This window comes from Odocoileus virginianus, chromosome 2, assembly GCF_023699985.2.
Source record: "Odocoileus virginianus isolate 20LAN1187 ecotype Illinois chromosome 2, Ovbor_1.2, whole genome shotgun sequence".
Taxonomy (NCBI): Eukaryota; Metazoa; Chordata; class Mammalia; order Artiodactyla; family Cervidae; genus Odocoileus; species Odocoileus virginianus.
The window spans coordinates 34,072,261-34,098,389 of NC_069675.1; the positions used below are offsets into that span (position 1 = coordinate 34,072,261).

At 37.6% G+C, this 26,129-nt stretch overlaps 2 long non-coding RNA genes across 2 annotated transcripts in view; both read right to left on the bottom strand.

The window, feature by feature from the left end:
• The window catches only part of LOC139037103 (uncharacterized), a 223,736-nt gene that overhangs the window by 173,789 nt on the left and 23,818 nt on the right, over nt 1-26,129 (bottom strand). The window lies entirely within an intron of this gene.
• LOC139037101 (uncharacterized) lies at nt 8,835-25,163 on the bottom strand. Its single transcript, XR_011489918.1, has 2 exons — nt 24,833-25,163; nt 8,835-8,971 (listed from the first exon to the last, which is right to left on the bottom strand). It is a non-coding gene; the product is annotated as an uncharacterized lncRNA (long non-coding RNA).

Below are 26,129 nucleotides of genomic sequence, written 5' to 3' on the forward strand. Positions count from 1 at the left end.
CCCTTAGGACTGAGTACACAGTAGAAATAGTAATGAGCTTCAAGGGATTAGATCTATAGACAGTGCCTGAAGAACTATGGACAGAAGTTTGTGACATTGTTCAGGGGGTGGTGATCAAGACCATCCCCAAGAAAAAGAATTGCAAAAAGGGAAAATGGTTGTTTGAGAAGGCCTTACAAACAGCTGTGAAAAGAAGAGAAGCAAAAGGCAAAGGAGAAAAGGAAAGATATACCCTTTTGAATGCAGAGTTCCAAAGAATAGAAAGGAGAGATAAGAAAGCCTTCCTCAGTGACCAATGCAAAGAAATAGAGGAAACCAATAGAGTGGGAAATACTAGAGATCTCTTCAAGAAAATTATAGATACCAAGGGAACATTTCATGCAAATATGGGCACAATAAAGGACAGAAATGGTATGGCTCTAACAGAAGCAGAAGATATTAAGAAGAGGTGGCAAGAATACACAGAAGTACTATACAAAAAAATATTCATGACCCAGATAATCAGAATGGTATGTTCACTCACCTAGAGCCAGACATCCTGGAGTCTGAAGTCAAGTGCACCTCAGGAAGCATCACTGCAAACAAAACTAGTGGAGGTGATGGAATTCCAGTTGAGTTATTTCAAATCTGAAAAGATGATGCTGTGAAAGTGCTGAACTCAATATGCCAGCATATTTGGAAAACTCAGCAGTGGCCACAGAACTGAAGAGCTCAGTTTTCATTCCAATCCCAAAGGAAGCCAATGCCAAAGAATGCTCAAACTACCACACAAATGCACTCATCTCACACACTAGCAAAGAAATGCTCAAAATTCTCCAAGCCAGGTTTCAACAGCATATGAACCATGAACTTCCAGATGTACAAGCTGGATTTAGAAAAGGCAGAGGAACCAGAGATCAAATTGCCAACATCCGCTGGATCATTGCAAAAGCAAGAGAGTTCCAGAAAACCATCAACTCCTGCTTTATTGACTATGCCAAAGCCTTTGGCTGTATGGATCACAACAAACTGTGGAAAATTCTGAAAGAGACTGAAATATCAGGCCACCTGACCTACCTCCTGAGACATCTGTATGCAGGTCAAGAAGAAACAGTTAGAAATGGACATGGAACAACAGACTGGTCCCAAATCAGGAAAGGAGTACGTCAAGGCTGTATATTGTCACCCTGCTTATTTAACTTAAATGCAGAGTACATCATGAGAAATGCTGGGCTGGATGAATCATGGGCTGGAATCAAGATTGCCAGGAGAAATATCAATAACCTCAGATATGCAGATGACACCACCCTTATAGCAGAAAGTGAAGAATAACTAAAGAACCTCTTATTGAAAGTGAAAGAGGAGAGTGAAAAAGTTGGCTTAAAGCTCAACATTCAGAAAACTAAGATCATTTCATCTGGTCCCATTACTTCATGTCAAATAGATGGAGAAACAGTGGAAACAGTAACAGACTTTAATTTGGGGGGCTCCAAAATCACTACAGCTGGTGACTGCAGCCATTAAATTTAAAAATACTTGCTCTTTGGAAGAAAAGTTATGACCTACATACATAGCTTATTAAAAAGCAGAGACATTACTTGCCAACAAAGGTCCATATAGTCAAAGCTATGGTTTTTCCAGTAGTCATATATGGATGTGAGAGTTGAAATATAAAGAAAGCTGAGCATCAAAGAACTGATGCTTTTGAGCTGTTGTGTTGGAGAAGACTCTTGAGAGTCCCTTGGAAAGCAAAGAGATCCAACCAGTCCATTAAAGGAAATCAGTCCTGAATATTCATTGGAAGGACTGATGCTGAAGCTGAAACTCCAATACTTTGGCCACCTGATGCGAAGGGCTGACTCATTGGAAAAGACCTTGATGCTGGGAAAGATTGAAGGCAGGAGGTGAAGAGGACAACAGAGGATGAGATGGTTAGATGGTATCACCCACTCAAGGGACATGAGTTTGAGTAAACTCCGGGAGTTGGTGATGGACAGGGAGGCCTGGCATGCTGTAGTCCATGGGGTCACAAAGAGTCAGACATCACTGAACAACTGAACTGAACTGATGCTTGAGAAAGATGTATGTATATGAATGCATATGTATGTACATATATAAATACACATATACAAACACACGCATTCTTCAGATAACCATGAAGGTGTATAGACATGAGTGCTAGGAAAGCTCAGAAGTAGACAGAAGCATTGCAGAGTAGTTTCATCAAATATTTTTCTTATCAAGGAGGTAAAACTTGTATCTTAGGTTTTAATGGAATTAAATGAAGACAGTACAAATTGGATTGCTGGGGACAGGGTGAATGAACACATTAGAAGGTGGAATGTTGCAGCTGTTAAACCATTCTGGCTTAGCATAGGATCTAGAAGAGGATTAAAGCAAGGATAGGGTTGGGAATGCAGATATAGGGGAATGATGGAATATCACATACACTAGGACAGGAAGTGGGCCTTCATTGTAAAGGTGAAAATTGTAAAGTGAGTGTAAAAGAGTTTTGCTTTAAAGAAACACTTAATGAAAATTCTCCATTTGGAAGATTAATCCAAAAACTATATAAAAATGTGACCTTTTGGGAAACAGTATTAGTAGTAGAGAAACTATTTTAGAGAACAAAGCAATAATCTAAGTAGGAGGAAGTAAAGGCCTAGATATGATTGGTAGCACAGGAAAGAAAATGGTAAGATAAGATTCAAGAATGTTGCAAGGAGATAAGAGGAATTAATTCCTGATTGACTTGAAGAGTGGGGATATAAAGAGAAAGGGAAAAAGGAGGCTGAAAGAATTAAATTGCTGTTCAGGACTTAAAAATAAAGAGAGGAAAATGAGATTAGGACAAAAATTGTTATTTTTAACAAATCCAATTTACCCATATCCATGATCATTATAATTATCATAATCTATCTTGAAAATGGATTGACTCAAATTTTTTCTACTACAACCCTTTTGATTATACACTATGGTCTTTTTCCTACATTTACATAAAATCTTAAAAGTTATAGACCTTTGAAATTATAGTTAGATGTAATAATTTTGGAATTACATTCCCAAATCATTACATTTGGGGTTGGATATAACCACATAACATATTTTTCTAGGAAAATAATAGTAATTGGGTTAGCTGAACAAATAAAATTGTGTGTTTTTTTAAAGGCTACCTAGTCTACTGATAAATTTACCTAATTTATTTGTAATAAAAAATGAGACTGGTATTCACAATTTGCCTAGTCAACTGATCTTTAATGTATATAACATGGAAAATCAGGAAAGCATTAACCAGATTTCAGAGAACTATGAAAACCAAGATGTCATATATCATATAATGTTCCCTCTTTTCCAAGGCCATAAAAAAAAAAAATCAGGTTCATTCAAATTCCAACCACAGAGTTAACACATATAAAGTAAAATACAGTGTCATTGCAAATCTGCTCCAAATTTTTTCATTTTTTTACAAAATTATGCCAAAGCTGCATCCAAATGCCTAACTGAACTTGAATGAAAGGAAAACTATAATTACTAATACATTTCATTTACATAATAATGAATGGTCCCTTGGTTCTTCTTCCCTAAAGTACTAAGGATAGAGACCACTCTGACTTACCAGCTATATGGAACGTTTATTGACCTCATCATTCATGCCAGCATGATGGAGTGGGCAGTATGACACATCAATCCCACATTAAAAGGCTTTCACCAGATGGCTTTGTGATTCAAATACCCTACACATTACAAAAGAATGTATAATTCCCTTTCCCTTCTTATCACCATAACAACAATATCTTAGGGCTCTGTCTAATATCTAGCATCAACAGGTAAGGCAACCACCAAGCTAAATGTGGCTTTACCTCTTAATTAGAGGAAAGGTGAAAAATCCAAAATCTAACTCTAATTATGAATCTACACAGTTTTAAGATGAAAGATTAGAAGGTGACACTGTTTATTGTCTTTAATGACATAGTGTTGAGAGACTTCTTGCATATATCTCTATAAGTTCATTTCCATCTCATTTGTATTTTCTGCTCCACACATACTGCCCCTCCAACATACCCATATATCCTGCCATAGTACTAAGAATGTTAAAATGGTATTTGATGTGTCTCCCCACTTAGAAGCACATTTACTATACTAAGAACATTTTAGTTTTCTCTTAGATACAAATGTCTCTGTATCATTGCAACCTAGACTATTCGATAAGTTGGTATCATGCACTGGAAGTGGAATCTACTATCATTATGTCAGTTTGTATTCTATTTGAGGCTGTGAGTGTGTTGCTGTAATCAAAAAAAAAAAAAAAAAATACCCTAACAAAAATTTTCCACAAAGTAAAGAACTTAACTTGTGGAGTTTATTCCTCTCTTGATCTTCAAAATCTCTTGGAACTGATAAATATTTATTTCAACAACTCTACTGCAAGCCCAAATGTTTTAGATTGGGCCCAAGTATCATATCTCAAAGTATATTTATATTATCCATAATATCGAGCACAGTGTTAAACGCACACTGGAATCTGAGGGAATAGTTACTGTTTTAAAACAAGAAATTACTTTATTTTTTTAGTTTGATTGAGAGATGGTCTAGTATTGCCCAAACCAGAGAAAATACTTCGTGGCTTCTAAACTGGGACATTTAGGGGAAAGAATTTGAAGATAATTTCCATATCATCCTGATAAACCAACCATCCTCTCTTCACTTTGTAATTTAGAAATTCATAGCAATAGTTTGATTTCAAATACCAACCTAACTGACAGCCCCATCATTCAAATTCTGAGGGCAGATGGCTGACCTTCCTGTCAGACTGGGAGAGAGAGCTCTGTATTTGTTCAATTTGTAAAGGTCTCCATTAAACAGATCCTTTATTAAAGGACCTGTTGCTCTAAAATAAAAACTAAGTGATGTCAAAATATTTTATGTTCCAATTACTGTTTTAGTTATAAAAGTGTAAGCATTCAATTGAATTTTGAAAACAATCACTCTTCCATGTACACTCCCCACTTTTCTACAAATTCATTTTGAAAAGTAATCTCTCTGAAAGCCAAACTAACATTAGAGATGTCATAGCCATAAAAAAGCCCTCGTAACAAGTTCAGTGTCTTGATTTCTAAAACTTTTAGAAGTTGTAAGTTAAGTTAAAAATCTATTAAAGAAGTAGAAATGAAGCAATAGAAGAGAATGGACTTTTGAGTCAGACACAAACTGGATTTTGTTCATGGCCTATCTACTCACTAACTCTAAACTTTGAGGCAATTTACACCAGGCTCTGTTTTTCTCCTGGATGAAATATGAGGTAATTGGTTTTCCTTCATAGGTGATTATGTGAAGTGATGTAATAATATATTTGCAGTGACCATACAGGACCTGACACGCAATATCTACCCAATAGATGATAGGATGCACAACTTCAGAGAGGGGAGGACGGAATGGCAGCATGAAGGAAAGAGGGGGAAGTGTGAGGAGAAAGGATTTTTATCAAGGGCACAGCTGCCTTTCTTAAAGAAAAGGCATAGGGTACAAGCCCAGAACTGAGGAGCTCAGTACCTGGTTAATATTCAGAGTGGACTTGAGTGAGTGAGTGAATGCAGGAAGAGGCAAAAAATAACTCAAAGATGAAGAAAGGAAAAATAAAGAGAGGCAAAAAAGAAGAGCTACTCAGTAACTCTGACTGTGTTGAGTATACACATATACATGTGGAACAATTAAAGTACAAACTACAAACCACTGGGACAGTGTCACCACCATGAGTAAATGTTAACAAATGTCAGTCAGTCAGTCCAGTCGCTCAGTCGTGCCCGACTCTTTGCGACCCCATGAATCGCAGCACGCCAGGCCTCCCTGTCCATCACCAACTCCCAGAGTTCACTCAAACTCATGTCCATCGAGTCAGTGATGCCATCCAGCCATCTCATCCTCTGTCTTCCCCTTCTCCTCCTGCCCCCAATCCCTCCCAGCATCAGGGTCTTTTCCAATGAGTCAACTCTTCGCGTCAGGTGGCCAAGGTATTGGAGTTTCAGCTTCAGCATCAGTCCTTCCAATGAACACCCAGGACTGATCTCCTTTAGGATGGACTGGTTGGATCTCCTTGCAGTCCAAGGGACTCTCAAGAATCTTCTCCAACACCAAAAGTGCTGCACTCAATATGCCAGCAAATTTGGAAAACTCAGCAGTGGCCACAGGACTGGAAAAGGTCAACAAATGTAGACCAGATCAATTACAATTTAAAAGATTGACCTGTATAAATGTGCTTCTAACAATGCCTAAGAACTATTTACCAAACTAAAACAACTTGTCCACATTCACATGAATGTGAGGTAAGGCAGCTGGCTGTACATTTGAGTGTCAGAACTCATGGGCCCTCACCACGGAGGCAAGGGTGCTTCAGTTGTTGGTACCCTGTTCCAAACCCCCATGAAAAGACATAAGGTCTTTGGTGCCTATACCCTGGTTTTATTTAATCTATTTTCTCCCAGTTAAAAATTGTCATTTGTGAACCTATATGCTTTTTATTCTAACCAAATGACATCAATTTGAAGAAAACAAAAATAGATCATCCAATAGTGAACTACAAAAGGTGCACTCAAAAGAGAGTGGTTTAAGCAGAAACAAAGGAAAAGAGAACAACTTGCATTTCTTAGAAGCCCAAGTTGTTAAGACCATACACTCTCACTTTCTGCACTGCCCTTAAGCAATGAAGTTTATATGGAACTTGATTATGTTTTGAGGCACTGGAGTCTAAATTTATTTTTATTATCTCAGAATATAGAAACACTTATGACTTAAGCAACAGCTGTAACTTGTAGATGACTTCCAAATGAGCTAAATACAGAGAGTTGGGGAAAATAAATGATTAATATATGTAAATATAGGCAATTTAGCTTATCAGTTTTTTGATATTTGATTTTTCTAAAATTTTTTCTTTAATGATATCTCACTTATAATGAATCATTTCTAATTTTCTTAGGTGCTTGCCATTACATTGGTCTACTTTATGCAGGTTCATAATGGGCATGAAAAAAATTCTGTTTTATCAACATTAATTAGACCCAACATCTTGTTAAGATAATATACTCATCCACTTTATTAGGGATGAAATTGTTGTTTTTGACACTGTTTTAGGCGAACTCATTTTTCAGTTCATTATTGATCTATTCCTTTAGATCATTGCCAGAATGCTGTCTTTTAGAGTCTTTAGATTTGAGATCTTTGTTTCACTCTCAATTTATTTATTTCCCCAAAGCTTCTGCGAACTGACTGAGCCATGCCCTGGCTAGATCCTGGTGCCACAGATCTTGCCATCAGGAACTTACAGTCAAGGAAGATGGAAAAGTAAAGAAGGAAATAACTTATGCTTGCAACAACAGACATCTGAATACAGAGAGGAAACAGAGAATGCTTAGCTGGAGATATCTATCTATAGGAACATGTTAGAATGGCTTTGGAAAGGCATTCATTGTTGAGCTGAATATTGAAAGATAAACAGGTACCTTCTACTATGTAAATAAATGCCGAGAATGGGAACGATGTACCAGAATGAGCTGTATGACAAAAAACAAAATTGGAAAATTTCAAGTAGATGTATCTGCTTTTGGGATGAAATGCCAGAAGAACATAACACAATGGAAATCTGGAAATAGTAAAGAAGATAAAACCACGGATGGCCTTCTCTGATGCCCTAAAAAGTCTGGAGTCTTGAAGGGGAATAAAACATCATATTACTTATTTTTCAAAAGCTCTCTCTCTAGTTGTAGTAGAGAATTTGGATCTAGGAGGTACTAGGCTGCATGCAGGAAGATTGGCAATGCAATATGGAATAATGCAGGTGAGAAAAGGTAAAGGACTTTAAATGAAGCACTAGTTGAAGGGATGTGAAGGGGAAACAGATAAGAGAAAGCTAAAGAAAGGACATCTAGGATAAAACCCTGGTTTAGAGATTAGCAGTTTGGGTGGAGGCTTAGGACATTCACAGAAACCAAGAAAAATAAAACAGAAATATCAGTGTGAAAGATAATTTTCAGGTTTTGACTTCTTGAATTCAGGTGCCCCTAGAATATCCAGACCTAGATGCCTATAGACAATTAGATATATGAAAGTAACACCAAATTTTCATGCATCTGAATATTTTAAATCATTTCTGTGATGATAGATCTCTGGAAAATAGAGATAGGTAACTGTTAGGAAAGTCCTTCAAGTTCATACTTAAACAATACAAAGCAAATATAAAAGAAACCTGCTGAGAGAGAGAACAATTACAATGTCTATAAAGCAACTAGCCTCCGACTAATAAAAATAAATGGAAAAAAAAAGAAAAGAAAAACAGATAATGACCAGGAAGCCAAGGGAAAATATTTCAACAAGAGTGAATGCGGCTTAGAAGACAAGTAGTATGATGGTTGATAAATAGCCAATGTATTTTAAAGAAATGAGTTTGATTGGTGACTATCATGAACAACTTAGAGTGATACGCTTAACTAATGACTAAGCTGAGAATTGTATAAAAAGACAGGAAATTAAAAGACTCAATATGGACAAAAAACCAAAAACAAAAAAGAAAACAGAAGACTTGGAAAGAGTGAGATTTTAGTCAGTCTGAGGTCCAAGTGAGTCCAATCTCAGCCCAACATTTACCAGCTGTATGAGTGAGTGCATGCTAAGTCAATTCAGTCATGTCTGACTCTTTGCCACCCCAAGGATTGTAGCCCACCAGGCTCCTCTGTCCATGGGATTGCTATATGAGCTTGGACAGTTTATACTGCCTCACTTTGTAGAGTAAGGGTGGTATAATATCAAACTTAGGTTTGCTGAAATAAATTTTTCAAATCACTTGCATAAAGTACCAACACAGAGCCTTCCCCTTTCTAAAAATACTATCTAACTTTAATCATTGTTGACGAGTTCACTATTTCAGTTCAGTAGTTTGCATCCTGATTACGGCTGCTTGTGAGACATGCACTTCTTTCAAACAGTCTCCGGAATGCTCACAACCCTGGAAGGCAAAGGTTAAGATGAGTGATAAGAACAGGTAGCTGACAGATGGCTTTGATCTCACTGTTTCTACTTTTGAGCTGTTTGTAGGACTCCCAGCTGTTTTATTTAAAGTGGAAATGATTTGCTCCTTGACACCACCCAAAAACTTTATGAATTTGCACTGTCATCTTCATTTTTCTTCCTTACACAAATGAAAGCATTATTTCAAAGGTTTATGTGGTTTTCTTAAATTTTTCTAATTAGGGATTTTATCATTCCTCCTCTGTTACATGCAAGGTGGGAATCATTTCAATCAGGACTGTACACAGAGCTAGCCCAACCATCTCTCCCACCCCCCAAAAAAAAGGGGATTGTTTGTTGGGGAAAGAAAAATGAGACTCAAAAGCTCAACTTGAATAAGCCCATTATTTAAGTGCCACACTGTCCCTCTTGGACCACAAAGAGCACGGACTCTGGCTCTTAGAGCAATCCTGCTGCTCAGCTTTGGCATCCTCTCCTCTAGTTGGATGTGTCCTTCTTGGAAAATAAATGTAGAAAACAGAAGGATCTTTATCTGCCTTCCATACCTGCTCCTAAAGAGATGCACAAGTGTGTAACATATAGAGCATCATACACTCTCATACACATATATTTTAATCATTTAAAATTTATTGCTGAGTAGTAATTCATTGATCACAATTTGTTTTATCAATTCACTCCTTGAAGGACATTAAGTCACTTCCAGTTTTTGGCTATTACAAATTAAGATGCTATGAACATTTGCATATACACAGACAGTGCTGAGTTGTTTTTTTTTCCTTTTGAGTAAATTTCTAAGAATGGAATGGCTAACTTATACAGTAAGTGCATGCTTAACTATTTAAGAAATTGTCAAACAGTTTTCCAGAGTGTTTGTACAGTTTTCATTCCCACGAGCAGTGCATGAGAGTTCTACTTCCTCCACATCCTTGCCAAAACTTACTTTGGTCAGTTAATTTAATTTTTGCAAATTTTAGAGCATATTTGTACCCCATTGTGATTTTATATAACCCTAATGAGTGAAAATGTTGAGTATTTCTTTGTGTTCTTATTTACCACCAGTATATATTCTTTGGTGAAATTTATGTTTAAATCTTCTGCCCATTAAAAAGTAAACACATAGAATGTCAGATGGAGTTCAAAGATGCCATTTGGAGGTTTTCTGTCAATCTTTAAAGCCTTAGTTCCAGCAAATCTATGTTGTACATGATCACACCACTGGTTTACCTAGCCCCTTGAATTTCTTTATAACAAAATGATTTGCAAATAACTGTATAGGAGGAATTATGTGAATCAGCTATTAATGTAAGACTGAAAAATGAGGATAATTTCTACTCTGCAAATCCCCACCTAATATAATCATGATGCAAAAGTAAACAATAAACCCAGTTTTTTATTTCTGTGGGGGATGATTTTTTGGCTCTGGATTCTAGAACCCACTCCCTGGAGTTCTGAGAAACCAGTTCAGCCCTCAATACTCTCACTTGCAGGAACACTTAAGGAAACACTTCTGAAGCTTAGAGACCTTTTCTAAATGATGATCTTTCATCAACTTATAAGAAACATCACTTTTGAGGACACCAAAAGAAGTTCCAGAGAAAGCATATGGACATCAGGAAATTATGTTGCCTTTTGATCATGAACAAGTCATCTGCAAGTGTCTCCTGAGACCCAAGATTGGCCCAGGACTTCATTTTCAAACAGAATTGATGGGGCATTAAAGCCAAAAGCGTCTGGGACCAACCAGACAACCCAATCAGCTTATCTATGCATGAACTATGACAGAGACCAAATGTAACTCCAAAAAGCATCAAAGCAATTGCCTGTGGATTCTGCCAATAGAGGAACATGCTGCCAGTGAAAAAGAGCATCCTGGCTTAGCAGCTGGAGCTTCAAACTGCTTTTTTAAAATGAACAAAAATAGAAGTACAAAGAACTGGTGGTCAGCAACAGTTTGGGAAGCCTAAAATGAAACTGTTCAATAAACTGTGTTTGTAAGTCACACCATAAATCTTCCATTGCCTGATTGGCTATTTCTCATCCAACAGAAATGCTTCTGTGTTAGACAGCACATCCTATTCAATTACTCAATTTTCTTCTGATATGTTTTCTTTAAGAATCAAAGGAAGACAGTGATTAGGAAAAAGGGGTATGTGCTAGATGCTTTAGAGACATTACCTCCTTTACTTCTGCTTTTACCTCAAGAAGAAAATTCAGTGATCTGAATTTTCAGATTCAGGGAAAATTTTGAAACAGGAAAATCTTGAAACTCATGGTTGAAGAATTCAAAGCCTCTCAGAATCACAGTCTCAGAAAAGACCTTTGAGATCCCCCAATAACATTTCCAATTCAAGGCAAAGCTCACCAGCCTCTTCTTGCACATGTGTAGAAATGGGTAACCCCCTGTTTATAAGGGTATTCATACCATCGCTGCATAGCCCTTATTATTAGAAAGCTTCCCTCAAATATCTCCCACAAAACTCTAGGTACCCATTTAAACTCTGCCATCTGATAAGTTCAAGGCCAAGAGAGCTGTTCATTTCATGTTATGCCCCTCATTTCAGTTATTAGGTGACAAGAACTATAGCTTCTCAATTATTTTTCCTGACACAAACTCCCAACTTACACAGTTAAGCCTGGGGTAACTCTTAATCCTTAACATCTTTATCAATTCCCTTTCCATATTTGAGGATCATTTGAGCTCCTCTGGTAGCTCAGATAGTAAAGAATCTGCCTGCAATGCAGGAGACCTGGGCGGGAATGGCAACCCTCTCTAGTATTCTTGAATGGAGAATTCCATGGACAGGGGAGCCTGGTGGGTTACAGTCCATGGGGTCACAAAGAATTAGACATGACCGAGCAACTAACACACACACACACAAGCAAAAGAGCTTTCCTGCTCAGATGGTAATGAATCTGCCTGAAATTCAAGAGACCTGGGTTCAATCCCTGGGTCAGGAAGATCTCCCTCAAGAAAAGAATGGCTACCCACTCCAGTATTCTTGCCTGGAGAATTCCATGGACAGAGGAGCTTGGTGGGCTACAATTTACCTGTCCATGGGATCGCAAAGAGTTGAACATGACTGAGCAACTAACACACATACTTTCAGGCATAAGAGCTGGTAGCTCAGCACTAACGAATCTACCAGCAGGGCAGGAGACGCAGGTTCAATCCCTGGGTTGGGAAGATCCCCTGGAGGAGAAAATGTCAACCCATTCCAGTATTCTTGTCTGGGAAAACCCATGGACAGAGGAGCTTTGCAGACCAGTGCATGGAGTTGCAAAGAGTCAGACACGATTTAGCGACTAAATAGCAGCAGCTGAGGCAGACATAAGAGATGCTCAGATGACTGAATATAATAAAGATGGTGAAAAAGTTCAGGAGCAGTCTGCTAAGGTTGATTTTGTCCATTGTTAGTTGACTCTTTCTAAAGGTATTATGCTGGTAAGCCTGACATGTGCCCTAAATCCACTAGAATGCATCAATCTGCTATGCAAGCTTGAAAATATTCCCTGGTCCTCTCTAGACTCACTCATGGGCTTCCTCCCATCCCCCAACACTCTAAATTTGCCTAAAGCTCAACTGGTACCCAATATCACCCTAGGCACATGCTGTGCTCACTCCCAGCCCATTTTTCACCTCATTCTAACCCTAATCCAATCTTAACTCAATTTCACTCTTACCCCACATCAGAAAGGCTATTCCAGGAGCCATTGGATCCCTTTTAGTAAACTGACAGTTTCTTACAGTATCCTTAAATTTAAGCAAACAATGTCTTTTTATATCAATACACATATACATTTGATCTTTTATTTTTAATCCAACTGGAATGGTCCAATACACAATCATAAGGCATCTGAAAGTGAATTCAGTATTCCAGATGTAGCAGGATCAGCACAGAGAACAAAGGGAATATTACTGCTCTTGATCAAGAGCGGTGATAACATATGCATGCTGAATCTACAATCAACTGAAATAAGGAAGTCTTTTTCACAATAGCATATTAAAACACAACCTACCAGTGAGTCTGTGATAAATAATATTAGCTAATGGCAATGTAAATACTTTAGAGTAATGTTAGAGACCAAAGATAAATTTACGTAAAAATAGAGCATACTTTTTTTAACCACGTTTATCATTTCAGGGTTAACCAATTCAGTCTACTGTTTCCTAAACACTCCTCACTTATCCAATAATCATTACTTCATTTCTGCACATAAGATTTTTTTTTTTGCACATAAGATTTTGATTCTTATTAAATTGCTTGAGAAGAATAGCACATTAAGTTGTCAGGCATAGCTAGGAGAGGAAGCTTGGATAGAGAATGAAAGAGAAGCATAATGGAGAAAACTAAATATCTGGAGTAAAATGAGCAGAAGGGCTATGGAACAGGAGGCTGAGAGCACTGAGGAAAGCTTCATCGCACCACCAGTGCTTATGAACGTTAATGCTTCTGATGACCAGGGTAATACCTCCATCTAACACTCCTGAGTTCCCAGGGAAACATATGTCAGCTTCCACATTCTTGAAAGAACAACCTACTTCTCCACTGGTGAAAGTTTGGAAACATGCCCATCTCTCTCTATTGTAGATTCTTGGGTTTTTGGGAACATAACAAATATGAACAATATAGGTTCATCAACTTATTATTCATTAATTACTTCATTCATTAATTTTCAAGAATCTTATTTTATTCAGATTAGTTTTTATTAGCTTCTAATGTGGAAAAGATTTAAGGATGGAGGATTAAAGGCAAAGGAGTTTCGAGGACTAATATTCAGTGCCTTAAAGTTCTTAATCAAGGCAAAATTTAAAATTGGAAGTATTCAGTGTTACTGGTTAATATATTCATACTCCTGATTTATCAAGCAACAGAAGCCTAATGTATCAGGTTGGATTGATTTTATAGTGGAGACATTTTGCAGAAATAATCTCTCAATGGCCTAGTCTAACTTTTTTTGGAATAGCCTTAGATTGATTGTCACATTGCAAATCCCTAATAACGATCATGTAGCTCATTCTGTCAATAGAATCCTTTAGATTAATACCTGGTTCCAGGAATTAGATCTTATCACCACAGTAATAAACCCAGGAGGGGCACTGCCTCATCATTATGAGAAGAATTCAGAAAGAAAACGCCTGTCTTGTACAGATAATTTTGTTTTATCAATGAGATGTGAATACATACATATATATGCACAACTTCTAACAGGGTCCATTATAACTGCAGTGGTAAAAATGGAGAGGTCAATCTGCTCTGTTTCCTGTTATCTGAAAGCACTGCTCAGACTGCTGTGAATGCTCACTTCCTGATTACATGTGGATACTTAGAATCAAGCCATGTGTCTACATCAAGCATGATATGATGTGACATGATGAGAGAGGCTGACCCCGTGATTTGACATGATGCTGAGACCAACACTCAGAGATATACTCAATGATACACGCAGGTTTTCTGCATTCCATGATCCAGTCAGCAACAGAGCAAAGTCAAATGTCACTGAGCTTTATAGGCTCTGTGATAAATAAACAAGGAAGGGGAGGAGAGTGGTATAATGAATTACTCAAAGCTTAACACATAGAAAATTACCCAGTGAAGAAGCAACCATGCAAATTAGCAGGAAAGGAAAATGACTGGTGACATAAAGTCTGCAGAATGGCTAGTATGAATGACAATAGTGTGTGTCACTGCAACTCTATGCCTTTCTTCCTTCTATTCTTTGATGGTATAGTACTTGTAAAAAGCATGCTTTTGTACAAAGAGAATATTTGTAGAAACTTGGAGTGCTATACCTGGGACTTTCCTAGTCCATGGATCCTAGGAGATTTAAGGTGACTTCAATAACAGATTTCAAGAATGTTCACTTCAGATTTGCTTGCAGACTGGCTTCCGTTAAGGGCCAAATCTTGATTATTATAATTTACCCTCAGTGCTATATTTTGATGAAAGAAAGCCCTGAATTCATTGGGTGGTACATCTTACTGCCTTAGTGACACAGATGTCTTCTCCCAAGCCAAGAAATTTTCATGGGAATCAGAATTATAGCCCAGCTCAGCAAAGATGAGTAATGAAGAGTTCTATGTTTTGAGAATGAATGAATTGATTCAATTTTCCCAGTGTGATCTACCTCCCAAGAACTTTAGAAAGCACCAGTCAAAAGAATCACAGGTAGAAGAGATGATTTTTTTTTCTTTTTTTCTGTGAAGTCCGCTCAGAGGTGTGGCAAGACTAATCCACAAATGACAGTTTAATAAGAACAGTCCCTTGTTTCTCCCACTGAAATTTTTGTTCACATCACATTACTATATTGTTTATTCTTCTTGTCCTTTGAAATTTCTAAAATATCCCTTCTATACTTGATCTTTCATGCTTCTTACTTCCCAGGAGTTTGAAAGTGAATTTCCCTCCTTTGGGCCATGTTTTCATGGGATTCTAGCAAATGGGGACAGGTGTATCTGCCCCTTATTAAGCAGAATCTTTTTACCTTGAGGATTTCAGATATAATCGATTGGCCTGTTGATAGCAGTTTCCAGTCATTTAGAACAAGTTGATAAAAAAATTCATCTGCACTTTCATTTTATATAAATACTTACAATAGTCTATTTAGGGTGTCTTCAAGTGGCTCAGATGTTAAAGAATCCGCCTGCAATGCAGGAGACCTAGGTTCAATCCCTGGGTTGGGAAGATCCCCTGGGGAAGGGAAAGGCTACCCACTCCAGTATTCTGGCCTGGAGAATTCCACGGACTGTATAGTCCATGGGGTCACAAAGAGTTGGACATGACTAAGCGACGTTCACTTTCACAACTTTATGAAGTTCAGAAATCAACCAAAGGATAGTATTTTAGGACCATGTATCCAAGGATTGTATCATTGTTCTCTGGGTGAAAAGTCCTACTCCAACCTCCTCGAAGGGCACCCAAGGGGCAGGACAGTTAGAGCAGCTACCAAAGACACAGCTAATCACTCCTCAGATACCGCTGAGCGATTCTGCCCTGTGAAGTAACAGCACTGAAACTTCTTGTTCTTACTTCTCAGGTTAAATATATTCTTGTAGTAAGGAGACGGGAATAAATAGATCCAACTGATTTATTTATATTAATTACATGTAATTATTTCTTTTGGAAAAGTACTTTAAGCTTGCTTCATTGATCAAGTCTCTCAGAAAAAAATACACAAAGTAGCCTTTTCTGTGTGCTGCCTACAATAGTGAAATACAAAAGCTCACAGCAGATAAACAATCAAATCTTTAAAATACTTTGAAATCAAAATACAAATGTCTCCTATCTTCCTCTTGGATCACAGATTTTCAGACAGACCATTCTTCCATAGGAATCAGAAGCCGCCTGATAAGTGCAGTTGGTAAATGTTTCCAAAATAGGAAAACAAATGAAAGATGACACCAAATGTAAAATTAGAGGCATCCTCTTGAATCATGAAAGCATTCCTTTTAGCTTAAGAATTACTGACATCCCAAACTACTGTAGTGACAATCCGTTGCAGTCTACCTTGATCATCCTCTTCACATGAATAGTATTTTCATTTTAAAAGTCATGTGTGCACAGCAAGCCCATGGAAAACTCAGTAATGTGCATGTCCTTAAAGGAAAAATGACAAATTTCCATTTTCTCTTCAGTGGTTCTATTGAAAATAAAGTGTGTTGAATGATTCATTGGACTTTTGATACCAGTTGGAGGGTGATTTGTGCCAAAACTGGTGAAATATGTTGCTGCTGCTAAGTCACTTACTCTGTGCAACCCCATAGACGGCAGCTCACCAGGCTCCTCTGCCCCTGGGATTCTCCAGGCAAGAATACTGCAGTGGGTTGCCATTTCCTTTTCCAACGCATGAAAGTGAAAAGTGAAAGTGAGGTTGCTCAGTCGTGTCAGACTCTTCGCAACCCCATGGACTGTAGCCTACCAGGTCCCTCCATCCATGGGATTTTCCAGGCAAGAGTACTGGAGTGGGTTGCCATGTCCTCTCCACTGGTGAAATATATCTTCCATTAACTCCCACAGTACTTTGTAAGAAACAAATTTTATTTAAAAATCATGCTTATATACCACCTACTAGTAAGGGTAAGATGACTCTACAGTCCCTTGGATTTCCAAATGTCTGTGAAATGTTTTTTTTCTAGGAAGAAGGTAACTGTGATAATGCAATACCCATAAATGAGACCAAAGGGTTAAGTGAAAGTAGTTAATATTTTATTTATTAATAGCAATAGCATTTACATGTGCAAGGCATTGTGCTGAGCATATTATATGTGATTAATCAGTTCTCTCAGTGATATAAAGTGGGTAGTATAATACCTACTATGAAACAAAGTGTGAAAGTGTTAGTCGCTCAGTCATATCCAACTCTTTGTGACTCCATGGACTGTAGCCCACCAGGTTCCTCTGTCCATGGATTTCTCCAGGCAAGAATACTGGAGTGGGTTGCCATTCCCTTGTCCAGGGGATCTTCTGAGCCCAGGGATTGAACCCAGGTCTCCTGCATTTCAGGCAAATTCTTTACCATATGAGGCACCAGTGAAGCCTGATACATCTATATATAGATAGATAGATATAGATATAAACACACACACACATATATACACTAAAGTTAAAACTATGGTTCTTAGAATATAATATATTCAGACAGTAATTAGGAGAGCTGGTTGGGATTTTCTGCAAAACCATTTCTTTAGACTAGAACATTTTGTCCCCAGGGAATAAAAACATTAAATATTACTTAAGTGGTAATTATGAGACTTCGGTTTGAATCCAGTTTTACTGATAGTTGGGAGACACTGGGCATCTGTGCCTGAAACTTCATTCCACATCTATCAAGTATAAAGCATAATAATACCTATGTCATAGAAGTACAGATCAAATAACTTAATACACTTACAAATCCTGGATGAACAATCAAGAACATGCAAGTATTTCCAGCTACTATTTTGTACCTATGTGTTCCAGCATTACTCATGGGGTGGGAAAAAAACTCTTCAGTTTCATCTAGTTTACATTATGGTAGAAAAAAAGACACTAAGTAAAAAATAAAGAATACAATCTCAGATGATGAAAAGTCTACAAAATAGATTTTAAAAGAAACAGAGTAAAGAGAATGATTAGGCCTATGTTCAAATACTAAAATAAACAAGGCCTATCAAAGAAGGTAAAATTTGAATCAAAAATTAAATGAAGGGAGCGATAGAGCCATTTAAAAATCAAATTAAAGATAAACATTTGGAGTGGAGGAAATAGCAAGTCCAAAAGCCCAGATATGTGAATAAGATCAGCAAGCTCAAGGAACAGCAGGAAAACACTGTAGCTGGAGTGGAAGAGGTGGAAAGGCAGTCAGAAGACAATTGCTCTGATAGACAAGGACCAGTTCTTATAGCGCCTTATAGACCAAACTTCATACTTAAACTTGGCATTTTATTTTTACTTTTATTTTGCCATGAAACACAGGTTTGAGCACAGAAGTAGCATCAAATGGTTTCTATTTTTAAAAGTAAAGTGGCTGTTGTGTGGGAGACTACTTCAAAAGTCCAGATGACAAATAGTGGTTTGAACCAGAGTGGTCATATTCAATGGTTGGTTTGGGGGTATGATTCAGGAAGTAGTGTTGACAGGACCTGATAAAGTGTTGGCCATAGACTGAAAGGAAATGAGAAGAATCAAAGAACAATTCCAGGATTACCACTTATTAAGATGGTACAGAGAAGGACAAGGAGCTGAAGAGGATACTGTTCACGTACCTGGACCACTTCATTTGTGCTCCATTTCTCATGATGTTAGCTCAAATTTGCCTCAGGTATTTTTTTCTTACGTATTTATCTGGTGTGAAGTGAAGTTGCTCAGTCATGTCTGACTCTTTGCAACTCCATGGACTGTAGCCTACCAGGCTCCTCTGTACATGGAATTTTCCAGGCAAGAGTACTGGAGTGGGTTGTCATCTTCCTAACTCAGGATGGGCTTTCTCAAATTTCTCACTTCTCAAGGCAGGTCTGATTTTACAAATTTCCCATATAAAGTTATGATCAAAGTTCAGGTTGAGAGGGAAGAGACAGCACAGAAAAAATTCAGCCTGTGGGTACAGAAACAGTCTTTGTTTCTCAATATATAAAGAGCACTCTCAAACTTGACCAAAGAGGACAGTCAAAAGAAATGAACTGAGTACTATATGCTTTACTCCATTTTAGGTATCATGGGACATTTAATAAAAGTATGAAACACTAATTGCTGTTCAGAAATTAAAATTCAGTTTTACTGTACAAACTGTATGTACAGTACAATTGCAAACAAAATAAAAACTTACAATCACATGAAAGTACAAGAATTTAGTATAGAAAAGTTTGCTGGTTCTTGTCTGACAGTACATAGTACAAGGACTGGCATACAGTATTCTCAATAATTTTTTAAAATATCAGTAAGTTAATTAGTTGATCCATTAATAGAACCAAACTAGTTGGGATTGACACTATTTAAGAGGAGGACTTTTAAAAATTAAATTTATACAGTGTCATTCTGTGCAAAATAATGTGAAAATGTATAAAATAGGCCAATTACTAGAATAATGAGGAGGTCCAAAGAAAAACATCAAGCTATTTAATTAAAGAAACAATACATAAGAATCAGTCTTTTGCTCTATCTATCCATACACTACTTCATTTACATGTGGAGGTCTATCTTCTCCACTCTGTTCATCTCCTCTTGTAAGATAGATTTTCCATGAAAGGAGAAAAGACTCCCCCCCCCCCCCCCCAAGGCTTTCCATAAAAAGAAAACACAAAGAACAGCGAACACTGGTCTCCATCCACCCACTGAGCCTTGCTGCCACCTAGGCCAGAGAAGTCTGTGTACTGCTTCCAAGAATCTCAGGCAGGTAGGGAGGCTCTCCGAGTCTCCCTGTGTATTTGTAGGTCAGCCTATCTGGTGGGCAATTTTGAATATTCAAGACCATCTAACAGCAGCAGAAAACTTATTTCCTAAAGAAATATTATTCGCTGCTTTGATCCTTGGTTATCTCGCCTAATGCCTAAAAGAGAAAAGCCACAGCTATTCACCAGATTGTCAACTTCCTCTCTAAGCTGATTTTATCTTTGCCCTCAACTTTAAGCCAAATTACAGAGGAAACAGACCACAAGTGAACTGACTTAACAACGAACCCAAGATACGAAAGGGTCCAGCTGACAGGAAGAATTCACTCTCATAATCTCTGCCATACTGCACATTCTAAAATACAGTACATTCATTGTCACTTCTGCAAACAGCACTTTGGACACTCTCCACCAAAAAGGCAGGTATAGGCCCCCTTTTTTTCCTTTGTACTCATCATACCATAGGCAGCCTGTTCATATTAATTTGATTAAGAAAAGGGCAGTCTTCCTTGTCTGTCTACTTTTATTCTTTGAAATGGAGCAACTTATCTCTAAGTTTTCTATAAAGGAAAGACCTAAAACATAGTGTCCTTCCCTAGGGGGCCCATCAGCCAGCTTCACATTCTACCCCATTTACAAGGTTAGAATCGATATTTAATTCCCATAGTACAGCTGAACAGCTTAGGGAAATTCACTGGTTTATCACAGGGGAAGCAAAAAACTGAAGAAAATACATTTTACACATCAAATGGACAATTTTTACTTTCTCTGAATGACCACCAGCAAATAACTTATCATCCAGATGGTCAAATAAGAACTTGCTCTCACACTAATTTGCCAGAGCGGCCATTTAATTCAGGTATTTCTTCTCCTCCTCTCTTTGCCTCCATCAACTACTGTTAGCAAACACACCAGGTAAGAACTTCGTTTATATGAAGACTCGGTTGTGTTCTCCAAAGACATTTCAAGGTGTGAGTCTTCAGTAGAATATGTTTTCCCCTTCCTTTTTGGTTGAATTTAGGAAAGTTGTTGCCTGCTTGCATAGATGCCTCTCCAAGCAGTCAGATCATATTCCAGTTTGGTGAGAAAGCCTTTGACTAAGCCAGCTTTCTCTACACCTACTATGACAGACAGGCCCAGGATGAAGATCTATGCCTCCTTGGGATGGTTAAGTGGCTATTAACAGGTGCTCTAGTGTTGGAACAAAACTGACTTCCCTAGAATATGTTCTTAGAACAGAAAGAGAAAGAAAGGATGTGGGAAACTGACCCCAAAGGGAAAAAAAATCCGAGTCAGTTTTTGGTCTTTTTTGGACACAGTTTGACTAAAAATAACTACTAAAAACTTAAGTGCCAGACTTCCAGAATTCATCATAGACTCAGAAACGATTAAATGTATCAAACTTGACAAGACTGCCAGGGAATAGACTCCTAGAAAAATATATTGTGGGGAAACCATTTCTCCTTAGGCTCTGTTTGATGGAAAAAGACTCTCAGTAAATCATTTAGTAGGATTGTTCTTCATTTCTTTAAAAGCCAACAGAAGATGCAGGAAAAATATCACTTAATTGGGTATCAGTAGATTTTGAATTCAGTTCAATGTTTTTGAACATCTACCACAAGAGAGGCATTGAAAACACATAAGGATAAAAAAGAACACAAACCTTCATGTATAAACCGTAACACAGAGGATAAAAAATGGGATTCGAATAGCTACAGTTGAAGTCAGGAAAAGGTATTAAAAGACATGAAAGTGACAATCAGGTGTCATGGGGCTCAGAAAATTATGAGATCTTGAGAGTAAGAAAAGCTTTCTGAAAAACATGGCATTTGAGTTGTCCTCCAAGGAAAATTTCCAGGGTCAAGCCCACAGGTGTCATGCCTGGAATCTCCCCCAGGTGTTAGAAGTGTCCCTAAAGGCTTGTCAAGACACCACCTGGAATATTTAGTCCAAACACAATTATCCTGGGCCTATGGAGACATCACAAAGGTTAATTGGTGAGGCTTCCATGAATTAGCCAGCTGTCACAAGCTGTTAGGGTTAACAGGATTGCTGTGAAGCCAGCAATGACAGGAAGAGAACTTGATACTGAAGGAACACTCCTCTGGTTCCTTACTAATCATACTTCATCTTTGCAGCTCTTCTTAAATAATTTCCACAAGGAAAATTCACTCTTTAAAAACTGCAGAGAGTACAGTAGGCGGAATGTACTGAAAGTTCTGTGCATTGGAACCATCAAGAGCTGAAGTTCAGAGATCTAGATCAATAGTCACATACTATGGTCTGCAGCATTTTGGTATTTGTCCAGTAAGCTAAAAATGGTTTGAATGTTATTAGGGTTGGGAAAATTAAAAGAAAATTATTAAGGAATATATGTCAATGAAGGCTGTGTGTGGCCAATGTCTAAAATGTTTACTATCTGACCCTAACTTTTAAAAGAAAATATTTGCTCTCCCCTGTCTACATGGGCAGCATCTGAGGTTTGATACCAGAAGAATCATCAACAATGTAATGTTTATGTACTAGTATTAAAATATTTTTTAAAAAATGCAAAACATCCTCAAATGCATTTTTATGTAGCCATAACAGAAAATATTCTATATGGTATACATGGAAACACTGAGGCAGAGATCTAGGATAACAATACACAAGAAAAACTAGATTTTCAAATTGAAATTCTTTCATTGTAACTCCTAGATGAGGCATACTGATGATAGTTTATTTGTTTAGCAAGCATTTATTAAGTATCCTTTGTGTGTATGGAGAGATGATAGAAAGATAGATATTTGGCACTGCTTTAATGGGTATGATGTAGAAAAAAGTAGTCCTTTGGAATTTATCTAAATAAGCTTATCAGAGAAAGCTGTAACACACGTAAGCACATAAAAATCAGCAGATCACACAGGAAAGGGCTATGGACGCAAAAGTCAGAGGTGCTGACTGCCAAATGGAACAACCAGTGCAAACTCATTGCAGGACACCAGTCTTGAACTGCCTTAACAAAATCATTTAGCACATTAGGAAAAGAAAAGAAGCTTTCCTTATAGAAAAAACAGAACAAGAGACAGAAAGATAAGGAAGAAAAGAAGCAAAGGGCTAATTTTAGAAGTAGCAAGAAAGAGAGGGAGATGATAAAATCAGGTGATAGTATATACAGGACCAATTGAAGGCTTTGGGTAACTTTTTAAAAAGTCTATACATTTTTTATTTTTTAATTAGAACTTGCTTTCTCTTTCTAATACTACAATAGAAATGTCAATAATGTTAAGCAAGTCTGGTGCCAAGTATGTATATTAACTCATGTCATGCTCATTGTAATCCTGTAAGGTATGAAATATGGAATATTAACACTCTTATATTGCTGAGACCCTGATGTTTGGGGAGGGGAAGAAAAGGCAGGAGTCAGGGCAGGTCTCCTGGGCCCGAAGGTGAATGCTCTTGGCTGGAATAAATAGCTCCTTGTTCAAAGGGAACTTGGCAGTTTATGACAAAAACAGAGCAGAAGTGGCAAGCCCTATTAGGAAAAAATTATTGCCAACAACAGTTCCTGGGCCTTTTACTCAAACTGATTGTGCATGCCTGGAAAGAGGATTCATGACAGGCATGCATTTTGAGAATTTGGTCTAGAAACAAATGAAGAAAGAAGATTGAAATCATAACTAAGTAATGAAGGAAAAAATTAATAACACTCATCAGACGAGATACTTGCAAGGACCTCAGAGTTTTCATTTACCCACATTTTTTAAGAGACAGGAAGCAAAGCATGTTAGAAATCATGTTTCCATGTGTCAGTCAACTCTCTCTCCCTGACACTGATGGCATGCATTCCTTTGCCTTTCTTTTCTGACACTTAAGGAATAGGCATCTCTGATAAAGCACATAAAATTCAACTGATCAGTGAAGGCTTTAGGTAAATATTTCAGTCCCAGAATGTTTATAGCATGTGTTTGCTGTTTCTAAATTACCATATTTTTTTTTAAACAGGGACTGCTTCATTTGTTGAATAATGATGATACATTATGTTGACTATTTCTGACATTATATTGAGTTTGAAACTAGAAGGGGAAAAAGAAACCTCTGAATATTCCTAACTTCTCTGTTTCAGAGACAGAAACCATTTGCATTTTACCACCTACTGTCTCTATACTATCTTTTTCAAATTATTTCCATTTCTGTTGGGCAAAATCAAAGAGGGAAATAATTTGTTCCAACCTGTAAGTATTGATTAATAAACATTTAAAAAAGTCTCCAGTCCACATTGTTAAATGGCTAAGAACAGTATTGCTAGAACCATAAATTCATAGTGCTGTTAGTTTTTATCTCAGAGTGCAAACCATCTTACTTTAAAAGCTTGAAAACAATCCTTCAAGTGACTAAATCCTCACTGGAGTTGTGTGGGATGATGCAGCAAAGGCTGTAATGAACAACTCCAGCATCCCAGAACTCTGCCTGACAGAGCAATGTATACAAACCCGTTCCTGGCTTTTATTGGGCTGCACCAAGTATATAATTCTCCAGTGAGCCCAGGAGTCAGGAACTGTCAATTACAAAGAAATGGTTGGTAGACTGAATGAATATTTGTGTGTAATTATCACAGCATTCACCAGCAGCAAAGACTCCAGAATGGTGCACACAAGTGTTAGTGTCTTTCCCTGCATAAAACACCCATTTTTACACTGTGTGATATCAATGTCTAACAGAGGTGATGAGGCAGGATGCAGGCAATTTATTTATGTGACCCAAGATGTTACTCACCACTGAACAGCAACTGCTTTTGCCAAAAGCATTATTTTCAAGCATTTAATAAAGTCTCAGCCTTTCTTTGGCTATCTGAGAGCCCCTCTCTCCCCTAGCCTTATGTGCAGTCCTAAAGGACAAAGCTCAGGACATACTTTTAAGCATTTACAAGCTCCTCAGGAAAGCTCCTTTCTAGAGTCCTTCTTTCTTATATATAAAAATGAAGTTGATAGATACCTTAGCTCAGATGCTTTGTGATTGGAACACCCATATTTCCTTTCAGTAAAAGTTTTGGAGTGGTAGTTCCAAACTTAATGGCTCAATTAATGCCTTGTGAGTGGTACTAGCAAATCTACCAGCATCAGTTCTCTCCAGAGGAGGAAAATAAGAATGACCACCTCCCTTGCAGAGTGACAACAGTTCTCTTCTGAAACACAATCCTTCTAAAACAGTATCTTCTCTTCATTTTGTGAGGCCAGACGTTCATTTGAAAGCATGAAAAAGAGTGTTCATCTTCTTGCTAGGAAAATACTATTGGATGTTCATGAGTGCACAGGCACCCCTACAAATGCTGACTTCATACACACGCGACCTGCGCAGTCACAAAGGGTCCCTTGTTCAGAAGGTTCTCATGCTTGTTTTAACACTCTGAGGTCACTATCTTGAATTCTTAATGATTTTACCTTTGAACGTATGCTTTGTAAGAGAAGTTCAGTGGGATGATGGAACATGAGCATAGGAGAATGGAAAATACACACATCTCCTGTCCTTGCCACTCCATCTGCACATAGAATTTGCAACACCCATGAGCACAGAATTCAGTGAACCCCCAATATGTGGGCGTTCACTAAGACTCAAAACAAGGACAAGGCAAACATGGGCATCTACTAACGAGTAAGCAGGCCACTAACAGCCCCAAGAGGCCACTCTTTCTAATCAAATCAGAACTTTTGCTTCAAATACAGAAAGAAAACTAATGACCAAGGAGCCTTATTGTATCCTTCCTTGTTTCTGTCCCTTCCCTGCATTAGCCAACCCCCTATGCTGAAATCGATGACATAGAAGGAAAAGACAAGGCAACCCATAGTTTGTCTAAGTCCTTCTTTACATATGGGAAAGCCATCAGTATTGAGTGTTGATAGACTGTATGTGCACCAGGAAATGTAAAAACAGTTGAGTTAGTTAGGTGCAGTGTTTCTACTGTTCTGGTAAGAGCAAAATATATATGTACAAACTAGAAAACAAGAACTGTACAAATTTGGTGATTCTGTGTACAAGTTAAATGCTTTTTTAGTAAAATTATTTGCCTTTCTAACTTGCAGTACACAATAAATATAAACGGTAAAATGCAGACTAGTACTTTTAAATATTTTCATTTTTTTAATTGGGAAATTAAGAATGGCAAGTTGAAAGGCAAGCCATGGAAGAAATTAAAAAAAAACATCATATGTTAGTACTTTAAAGGTATTGTAGGTTATAAACAAGAAAGGTACTTTCCTGCTCTTTTTGAACAAAGGGCCCATGTTTTCATTTT